General features: G+C 42.5%; 1 long non-coding RNA gene across 1 annotated transcript; it reads left to right on the top strand.

Moving 5' to 3' along the window:
- Nucleotides 1–5188: 5188 nt before the first annotated feature.
- On the top strand, nucleotides 5189–6406 carry LOC134220583 (uncharacterized). Its single transcript, XR_009981965.1, has 3 exons — nucleotides 5189–5329; nucleotides 5406–5681; nucleotides 5763–6406. It is a non-coding gene; the product is annotated as an uncharacterized LOC134220583 (long non-coding RNA).
- Nucleotides 6407–11447: the final 5041 nt, after the last annotated feature.

Below are 11447 nucleotides of genomic sequence, written 5' to 3'. Positions count from 1 at the left end.
ACTTATTCTCCCGAAATGGGTAAATTTTTCAGCAGGGAGAAAGAGATAGCAGACAAAAAGTACCCATTAATGAGTAAACGATTTTTACCGGGTAGGCGACGAATAAAGGATCACGATTGGAAGCTTGGAACATGGAACTGCAAGTCGCTAGGCTTCGCAGGTTGTGACAGGATAATCTACGATGAATTACATCCCCGCAACTTCGATGTCGTAGCGCTGCAGGAAATCTGCTGGACAGGACAGAACGTGTAGAAAAGCGGGCATCGAGCGGCTACCTTCTACCAAAGCTGTGGCACCACCAACGAGCTGGGAACCGGCTTCATAGTTCTGGGAAAGATGCGCCAACGCGTGATTGGGTACCAATCAACGCAAGGATGTGCAAGCTGAGGATAAAAGGCCGTTTCTTCAACTATATCATCATCAACGTGCTCTGCCCATACTAAGGGAGACCCGATTACGAGGAAGAAGCATGCTATGCACAGCTGGAGCAGACATACGGATGGACACATGGATGCCCACTGCGGGACGTCAAAATCGTCATCGGTGACATGAACGCGCAGGTAGGAAGGAAGGAAATGTATAGACCGGTCATCGGACCGGATAGTCTGCATACCGTATCGAACGACAACGGCCAACGATGCATAAACTTTGCAGCCTCCCGCGGAATGGTAGTCCGAAGCACTTTCTTCCCCCGCAAGAATTTCCACAAGGCCACATGGAAATCACCTAATCAAGTAACGGAAAACCAAATCGACCACGTTCTAATCGACGGCAAATTCTTCTCCGTCACGAACGTACGCACTTACCGCATTGGGCGGCTACAAGACGGTAGGCTAGCCCAAGACTACGCGCAGCAGCTGGAAGTGGCACTCCCAACGGAAGAGCAGCTAGGCGCAGCATCTCTTGAAGATGGCTGGAGAGAAATTCGATCCGCCATTGGAAGCACCGCAACCACAGCACTAGGCACGGTGCTTCCGGATCAAAGAAACAACTGGTATGACGGCGAATGTGAGCAGTTAGTTGAGGAGAAGAACGCAGCATGGGCGAGATTGCTGCAACACCGCACGAAGGCGAACAAGGCACGATATAAACAAGCGCGGAACAGACAAAACTCGATTTTCCGGAGGAAAAAGCGCCAGCAGGACGATCGAGATCGTAAAGAGACGGAGGAACTGTACCGCGCTAATAACGCACGGAAGTTCTATGAGAAGTTGAACCGTTCACGTAAGGGCCACTTGCCACAGCCCGATATGTGTAAAGACATAAACGGGAACCTTCTTACGAACGAGCGTGAGGTGATCCAAAGGTGGCGGCTGCACTACGAAGAGCACCTGAATGGCGATATGGCAGACAACGGTGCCGGTATGGTAATGAACCTAGGAGCAAACGCGCAGGACATGCGACTTCCGGCTCCGAATCTCCAGGAAATCCAGGAGGAGATCGGCCGGCTGAAAAACAACAAAGCCCTTGGAGTTGACCAGCTACCAGGAGAGCTGTTTAAACACGGTGGTGAGGCACTGGCTAGAGCGCTGCACTGGGTGATTACCAAGGTTTGGAAGGATGAGGTTCTGCCGCAGGAGATGATGGAAGGTGTCGTGTGTCCTATCTACAAAAAGGGCGATAAGCTGGATTGTAGCAACTACCGCCCAATCACTTTGCTGAACGCCGCCTACAAGGTACTCTCCCAAATACCAGGCGGGATTTATGGGTGAACGCTCCACCACAGACCAGGTGATCGCCATACGTCAGGTATTGCAGAAATGCCGCGAATACAACGTGCCCACACATCATCTATTTATCGACTTCAAAGCCGCATATGACACAAACGATCGGGACCAGCTATGGCAGCTAATGCACGAAAACGGATTTCCGGATAAACTGACATGGTTGATCAAGGCGACGATGAATCGGGTGATGTGCGTAGTTCTTGTTTCAGAGGCATTTTTGAGTCCCTTCGAAACGCGCAGTGGGTTACTGCAAGGAGATGGTCATTCGTGTCTGCTATTCAACATCGATTTGTAGGGAGTAATACAAAGGGCAAGGATTGACACGAGTTCCGTCCAGTAATTTGGTTTCGCCGACAACATTGATATTATGGCACGTATCTTTGAGAGGATGGAAGCTGATCGAATTGGACTAGTCATCAACACGTCGAAGAGGAAGTACATGATAGGAAAAGGCTCAAGAGAGGACAACGTAAGCCACCAAACCCGAGTTTGTATTGGTGGTGACGAAATCGAGGTGGCTGAGGAATTCGTGTATTTGGGCTCACTGGTGACCTCCGATAACGATACCAGCAGAGAAATTCGGAGACGCATCATGGCAGGAAATCGTACGTACTTTGGACTCCGTCAGACGCTCCGATCGAATAGAGTTAGCCACCGTACTGACTAACTACAAAACGTTTATTAGACCGGTAGTTCTCTAAGGACACCGAGCAAGTAGTGTCCGCATATGTAGTCCAGTTTTCTCCGTATTTTGGTATTCTGTCCACCTACTGTGTAATACGCAGCCAACGCTATCTTACTTGATACTTGATGGGCTACAGCTCTACGATGAACCTACGCCGAATGGAGTATCCTTCTGCACTGGACTCGATCCTGGGCCTATCGCTTCCAGTCGCCCTGAACATTGAGCGCCCTCAGGTCCTCTTCAACTGCAAAAAGCCATCGTGTACGCGGCCTTCCACGGAGCCTGCGGTCTCTTCCGGGTTCTTTACTAAATATTATCTTCGATTGACGTTCTTCCGGCATACGAACAACGTGACCAGCCCACCGTAGTCTGCCGTGTTATATAAGATTAATAATATCCAGCCCTTTATATACCTGGTACAATTCGTGATTCATGCGACGCCGCCAGATACCGTTCTCCTGTTTACCGCCGAGTATTGTCCGCAGCACATTACGCTCAAAACTACGAGAGCTCTCCAATCTGCCTCCTTTAACGTCCATGTCTCATGGCCGTATAAAGCCACCGGACGAATCAGAGTAGTATACAGCGCGAGTTTTGTTTTCGTTTGCAGACTACGGGACTTAAGCTGGTTACGAAGCCCTATTTGCAGCTGCAATACGCCTTTTCACCTCGCGGGTAACATCATTATCGCACGTCACTAATGTTCCAAGATACACAAATTCTTCTACCACTTCAAATTTTTCACCATCCAGCACCATTTCGCTACCACCACCACTAATGAACCCACGTTGATTGCCAGCGACCATGTACTTAGTTTTGCTGGTATTGATCGTGAGTCCAATCCTCGCTGTCTCCCTCTTGAAAGGCACAAAAGCCTCTTCCACGGCACGGCGATCAATTCCGATAATATCGATATCGTCCGCAAATCCCAGGAGCATATGCGATTTTGTGATAATGTTACCGCTTCTTTGCACACCAGCTCTCCTAATCGCTCCCTCGAGCGCTATATTGAACAGTAGATTCGAGAGTGCATCACCCTGCTTTAATCCATCTAAGGTAACAAATGACGTCGATATTTCATCCGCAACCCTTACACTTGATTTCGATCCGTCGAGCGTTATACGAATTAGCCGTATCAGTTTCGCCGGAAAACCTTGTTCAAGCATAATTTTCCATAATTCATTCCGTTTCACTGAATCGTACGCCTTGAAATCAATAAACAGATGATGTGTCCGCAAGTTGTACTCCCAGAATTTATCAAGGATTTGTCTCAGGGTAAACATTTGATCCGTCGTTGATCGGCCCTCACGAAAACCTGCTTGGTATTCGCCGACGAAGGACTCTTCAAGCGGTCTCAATCTGTTGAACAGAATATTGGACATAATTTTGTACGCCGAATTAAGGAGGATTATTCCTCTGCAATTGGCGCACTCCAGTCTATGCCCTTTCTCAATGAAAGGGCAAATAAGGCTGTCCAAACAGCTAGCAGGCATTTCCTCGTCTTCCCATATTTGCGACATAATATGGTGCAGAGCTTCATAAAGCTGCTCACTGCCATGTTTGAGAAGTTCAGCCAGGAGCTGTGACTTTATAACGTATTGAAATTTCAAACAGCCATTTGTTGATTTTTTTAGCATTGAAATGTTCGTTAAATTAGTATAACGATTTTTTACAGATAAGGGGGATCCCGTAGCGTAGTTGGCTACACGTTCATCTTATAAGCGAATGGTCACGGGCTCGATTCCCATCCCTCAACCAAACCCTCGTCAGTCGCCAGATGCGCAGCCCATTCAGTGGCGTTTTGGCGCCTTAACGTCACGACTGTCTGATGACGACTGATGAAATATTCTAGTCAGAGGTAATCCTCCAACGTACCCGAATAAATGGCAACCGAACAATGCCATTCGACTCACGACTAGGACAAAATACAGCAATACGACAACAATAATCAGAATCGGAAATCTGACAATAGATACTCTCTGTAACACAGAGTGCCTACCAAATAAAGAATGGAAGTTTAAGACCGTTCTCCTTTATCCATGTTCCCCGTCAATCAATACCACCTATGCCTTGGATAAACCAAATGGATCGGTAGAAACTGATAGAGTAAAAGTATGCGATAATTGACTGATTTTGTGTGATAGTGTTTGAGAATAGAGCACATATCAGTTATTCCCTATTAAAAATAATAAGATTGTAATTTTCAAATTCTCAAATGTACACCATACCTACAGAAAACAAAGACGTAGTCCTACGTCAAAAAAAATGTTCATAGTTCAAAGTAAAGGTGTCAGTCTTGTTTCAAATTGAGCACAAAATATCGTGTTACTATAGCAAACAGTTGACAGTTGTCAAAATGACAGATCTGCCGTAATCTGTGAAAATGACGTAAGCGCCAAATTACAACATGCATGTTTTCCATTTTTCTGTTAAAAAGCTTGATGAATACTACTCGATAACACTATTTTTTAAAAATGGCGTGTACGTCACTTTCTCAGATTACGGCAGAGCAACTAGTTTCCAAAAACTTCGGAAAAATATTTTTTAAAAAACATTACATCACTACAAAAAATCCAATATTTGTAAATATATGTAACGACACATAAAATAGCCAGAACGCCTCATCCATGAAGTTTATTTGGTCTTCATGGATTACAAAACCACGCATATACCCTTAATAAGGATAAATAATTATTCTCATTAACATTACGATTCGAAAATATGTGTCTGGACTAATGGTTAAAATCCATAACGTCTCACACATAAAATGAACAATTTATGAACATAACGATACGGATACGAATCATGCGAGAAAGCACGACAAAGTGAAAAAAAAAAACAAAATGACAGCACTCGTCAAAGTGGAGATGTTTTAGTATTTTTGATCAGACTTTTTATCCGGAAGATTTTAACTAACGTGAGTTGTTAAATTCGTAATAATAGCCCCAATTAATTAGCTCTTATAATTTTCATATTTCATGCATTCATCACAGATTCAACTTGGAAGTATCCAGCTGCTGCTCCAGAACCCAAGCGTTCAAGAGTGGATGACGTCGATTCAATTGCCTTATCGGTGCATCTATTTGGGAAGTGGCAATTACCGAAGTTCCAAAGTTCCATTCGTCTTGATCTCTTGATCAACAATAATCGCAGGATCAAATTCAGCAACAGACTAGCCAATAACAGCATAATATCTCGCAGCCTTTAGCTAAAGATGGTTTTATGGAGCCGAAATAAGAAGGTACTTTGGGACCCGAAAATGAACGACGGTAAGTAGATTGCACTATACCAGAAAGCAGTTTTTTTTCTATGGTTGACCAAATTTTAACCGCTAATGTTTTGTTTTTTAGACAACGAAGATGCTTCTGCAACAAAGTTTATACAAACACGAAACTGAATGTTTTTAGCTAGGCATGGCACGCATATCAAGCACGACCGCTTCAATAATATTCCAATATGTGTGTCATTCCAATAATTGCTCCGTCAAGTAGATTGTAAAAAAACACAGTTAAACAATGAATTAGTAGTATCTAGATACCACCAGGCAACTGTATGCAGTGAATCAAAAAAAAAACCTAAATAGCAGTACCGCAAATCTGCTGGAGAACGTCGACGAAAGTCTTCAACCGGTGGCATCAGGAAGGACCCAATCAAAACCATCACTTCAAGCGAACACACAGCGAGAGATCTTCATAAATAATAGAATAAATATTGCACAAAAGGTAGCTCACCAGGTGCTGGCAACAAAAAATGACGATGCTGTGGGAACTGGATCAGAGTAATGTCCGGTTACAAAGCTACGACTGTAAGAAAGCCATCGACATTGACGAAAGCCATAACGTTCTACCACACCGTAGTTGGATACAGAATATGATCGCGCTGCCGCATCGCGAAATGGATGGTCAATATCTTTCAGGAGGTTTACGGCAAGGAACCACATCAGTTGCAGTACTAAGTTCATTCGTGCGATAAAGGTGAGATTTTCAATGTTTATGTTATTAGCTTACACAACATATAATTTCATTTTTTTTTAACTATTCCTACTAGGCCTACAAGAGAAGAACCATCTTCAGAAAACAGGAGCGGTACTATAAAACTGCAGACGTTGAATGCTGTTGAAAACCCGCTGTGCATTTTCCATCACCGAAACCGAAACCGTAGCCGCCGAGGCTACGAAAACTTAACATCCGGTGATAATACCATTTTGTATTTACCAATGAAAAAACCACCACCGCAAAGCCATTATCAGCTGTTATGAGGATGTGCTGCACATGTATAACATGCGTTACTCATATTACGGAATATGATTGAAGTTCGACGTTTCGCGAGTGATTTTCTTCAATTCGTCCGTGATTGTTGAAATAGTGCATTCCGGCAGTATTAGGCGATTATTTGTACCGGTCAGAACAGTAAAGTCGACAACAAATGTAAATTTTAATAGTCAGTATAGGAACTCCATTTCATGAAAACATTGCTTGTAAATACTATTAGTACAATTTATATGATAATAAATTCAAACTGATGAAAACAAAATATTTCACGCATGATTTAGTTTTAATGCTTTCATAATTATATGTTTCATTGAACAAAATTCATGTTATTTATGAATAAATTCTTTTAGAGTTTATGAATGTGTCTAATAAGGCATATCGCGGACAATAATGCATTTTATGTTTGAGACTTTACATTTTTTTATAAGGCTCACACATAAAATTTATTGTTATGGTCTAATTGCAAATATCTATTGACCTCACACATAAACTGAATATGGATTTTTCTGACAGTGATCAGTTATCAGAATGTCGGCTCAGGAGCACTTTCACTTCAATTTGTGAAGTTTTTGCCAGCGTAAACTTAAACTTTCTGCCATCCTCAGGCGATTAAGATTTGCACCTTGAGGAGAATTCGTCTCGACCCAATTTTCTCTTGTATAAAACTGTGGTCCTGGAAAAATTTGATTTATTTTTGTATAATTTGCACTTCCATTAGTATTTGGACCATTGGACAGCAACAATTCTATAGTTTGAATTTTGTAAAAAAAAAATGTGACTTGAGAGCTGCTTCCATTGACGATGGTTTTTCAGACAACACCGTTGCGAAAATGACATTGTCATCGCTGCGGCAGCTGTTGCCGATACCGATACCAGACGCCGGCCATTGTCCACTTTCCGTGAAATTATGCATGCGCAGCGCCGTAGCGTGTGGTTGGCCGGGTTGGCCTCCGCCAAGGACGCCTGGCCTTAGGGGGGCGCCAAAATCCAGAATTCCGCTATCACTTTGTGTATGGTGTTGGAATGCAGGGAAATAATTTGTCAAGTTAGTGGCTAATCGTAATTTTAAGGGGGGCAAAGTGGGTGGCAAATGAATACGGATATCAAAAATATGTGCTCCAGAGTCTTCGATGAAGAAATGAATAAAGCGATCAGTCGAGGTACGAGATACTAAGAACCTACAGCCTACGAGCCATCTTGCAAATCGGCGTCCTGTTGCTGGTAGTTTTCCGCGTGTCTAAGTGCACATCCGGAACGAGGAATTACCATTTGGCTGGCCAACGTTTGGTTATTCGTTTCCGGGGTTGACAACTGTTGGCCCCAGTTCTGCGAGACGACTTTCGTGGACCAAAGCTATCCGGTCGGCAGACGACTTCCAGTGAGCGGTGCGTAGTGAAGAAGCCGATCGTCCCCGAGCTTGGCAAGATCACCGAGATTGCTAACATTCTGCCCAGAGGTGCCGGGACTTCACGTATTCTCGTATTCTCGTAAGGTACTTTCTCGCCCGAACCGACGGGCGGTTCGACGACCATCTGATCAAAGACCATCAAGCTACACGTCGCGCCAGTACCTAACGCCATCTGCGATAGTGCCCCTGCTAACTGACCAAGCCATTGCCACTGTATCTCATCGCCGCCCATACCGCTGAATAAACCATAAAGGTAAAGTGTAAAGAATAAAGTCCTTGGGACCTGGCAGATAGGAGGCATTTTGCGCCCACCCCGGAAGCTGCCGTTGGTCAGATCAGCAGCTTGGAGTCTAGGCTAATCCCTTTCTGGGAACTCCCGGGGTCATAACATTTCAATGTATCAAAACGTCGGCATTGTCGGCATGCTCCCCTAATTTAGGAATTTCTTTTTCATTATTTACTTGATGGAAAAGAAAGTGGAAAGAAAAGGAAGGAACAGGAAATGCAAATGGAAAGGAACATAAAACAAGCTTCTGTGGAAGCAGCCCCAGATAAGGACTTCAATAAGCCAAAAGCGAAGCGTAAATCAAATACATATAGTTTGTGTTCGCGACTAAAAAATTCAAACCGTTATCTAATAATAGATGTACGGAAGTACTGATAAGAAATTTGGGTGAATTTGAGATAATTTCCTCATTTTATGCCGACAAACTATGCGATCGCATTTGATCCAGTGTAATCTTTATAAACTGGTAAAGCTTTCAGCAGGGAAAAGTATTTGAAATGATGGTATGCTGAATATGAGAATATTCATCGAGGGATTTCAGTAACGATGGCTATATTTTTATAGCAAAATTCTTCAGACCCTGCCAGCAAAAAATAATAATAATTTAAATCTCCCTGCTCGTTGCCCAGAGAAAATAAAGCGGTGCGCTCAAAGTCCTGTAACTTACATCAATCTGATGTCCGTGTTGGGAATGCATGAGCGGAATTGGTTGGTTCTGAAATTGTACTCAGTTTGGAAAGAATTGAACTTTTCAATAGTACCTATAACGTTAATAAATCTAAAGTTGCAATGAAATTGGAAAATTGGTGGAGAGTTTACGAATCGTATGGTAAATAAATCTTCAAAATCCATCGTAAGATAAGGGCGCTATTAACGTTTAAAATCTTACATAATGTCATGACGGACCCCGATTTTATATTTTGATTTGACACCAACCACCCTCGGGAAGACGTTGTCCAGCGTCAAAAGATATGAATGTGGATAAGAGGAAAAAATAAAGCTTTCAAAAGGGGCGCATTAGCGATTCAGATTTCTGAGGTCAATTTTACTTAATTAGTGTTTACCAAATAATTGTAAATCCAGTTGTGCATAAACTTTATAGTTACATTTGAGATGACACAGAGTTCAGTTTTCCAAGCATTTCAGACAAACGAATCAACGCATTGAATATTTGTTAAGTATGTGATAGTTCAGTCGGTAGTAACCTGTCAATGCTGACACCAGGGATTGAACTTATCATTTCATTATCATTTAGTATTCAGCCAATAACTCATTCCAGAGGCGGAAATCCAAAAAGTGTTGTATGGCGGACTTCTAGCGCTATTTCCTCTCTACGACTTTGTCTAAGGGTATATTGCTCTATGTCTCATATTTACATCGTTAAACGCTAGTATCCCTTAATATACTAATTGATAATAAGTCTTATTATCATTTAGTATGTTTAATCATTCTAGCGTCTCAAGCTGTAAACATTACACATAGAGCAATGTACCCTTAGGCAAAATTGCAGAGGGGAAATAGCGCTAGAAGTTCGCCATACGACACTTTTCGGAATTCCACCTCTGATATAAGTTATCTGCTGAATACTAAATGATAATGAAATGATAAGTTCAATCCCTGGCTGACACTGCAGATTCTTTATTCTAAACTACAATAATCATAAAACAATACATCATTGAAAGATGGGGTTAAGTTTCTTTCACACATAAAACATAGTTTTTCGAAGAGGATATTCACTCTGATGAATCACACGATGGCGGACGTGATGCCATTACCGGATGGGAAATCAACTTAACTATACGTTTCTACATGCTCTTTTGGCGCAGGAAACCCAAAGATATACTGCCCCTCCAATGATAACCTGTATGCTGGGAGGATGGAGGATGAAGGTCGCATTTGTACTCATATTACATAAGTTCGAACCAATGTCGCTGGTGCGGTGAATGCTCCCGGGACATTAGTTGTGGTAACCGAATGAGCTATAATTTACATAATTTACCTGTTCCATAACATCGGCTCGGCACCTAAACAACGGTAATGTGGTCATAAATTTCCGGCTACTTCAAGCGTTGTTGGTTCAGCTTCGCTCCTGGAGTCCCTTAGGTGGACATGGAATAAATCTTGTATTTATGAGGCAGGATTCCCCTCCGAAGTGCTCCGAAATGAAAAAGATGCCGATGAATGACAAGCTTATTTAAACACAAACTTTCATCGTTCATAAAATTGAACGGGTAACGGGTAACAGGATGGGTCCTTTTCGGATAAATAAACATCCCAAATTGGACACTACCTGCATTGAGTAGCACACCGGGTTGGAGCCCATCTCAGTCCGTGATAGTTCTTCATGTTTAATAGATGAGCTGCCACCCCAAGCAATTCACATGAAATTGGGGTGTTTATTTTGCATATTGATGAACCCATTTGAGATGATGATAGGAGGAAATTTACCTTCCTTCGAGTGAAGCCTAAATAATCCTATTGATTGATTGTGCAAGTGTAAGTGTGCTGCGAGAGTAGCAGATGACAATGCTTAATTCTAAGACATGTATTTTCTTAGAACAGATAATCACGTGTTTCTCAGCCTGTGCTGTTGACAAAGAACTCCAACCTGGTAGAATGAGTCGTATTACAGAATGGTAACCACCACACCAACTTCACAAGAAACCACCCTTCCGAAAAGCGGCGTGCAACCACAAGAGAAGTTTGGAATTCTTTTACCTAAGAGCTTATCGTATTTTTGCTTCCCTTCCTGTTAACCAACATGTATGCGGAGAGGGTTTGAATTTCACACCAGGAAACAAATCGAGTGCCCTTTCATCTTCCGCTAGGTGAAATTTCAAATTTGTTGGGTCGAGCACTAATTTGCTTGTGCGTCGGTTGTCGGCTACGCAAATATTAATTATATTGATTTATAGAGTAGTTACTTCAAGTTTAATGCAAGTATTCAATGGCAATCTATTCAAGTAACACTGGTAGAGCGATTCCAATTTTGACTTTTTCGCTCCTCTATACTTCAACGAAGACATTTGCTAGTATTCCTTCCAAATTTTTAGCAAATTTGGCTGTTAAT

Source organism: Armigeres subalbatus, chromosome 3, assembly GCF_024139115.2.
Source record: "Armigeres subalbatus isolate Guangzhou_Male chromosome 3, GZ_Asu_2, whole genome shotgun sequence".
In the NCBI taxonomy this organism is placed as follows: domain Eukaryota; kingdom Metazoa; phylum Arthropoda; class Insecta; order Diptera; family Culicidae; genus Armigeres; species Armigeres subalbatus.
The sequence above is the reverse complement of the archived record's forward strand: the minus strand, read 5'-3'. Positions and strand labels throughout refer to the sequence as shown.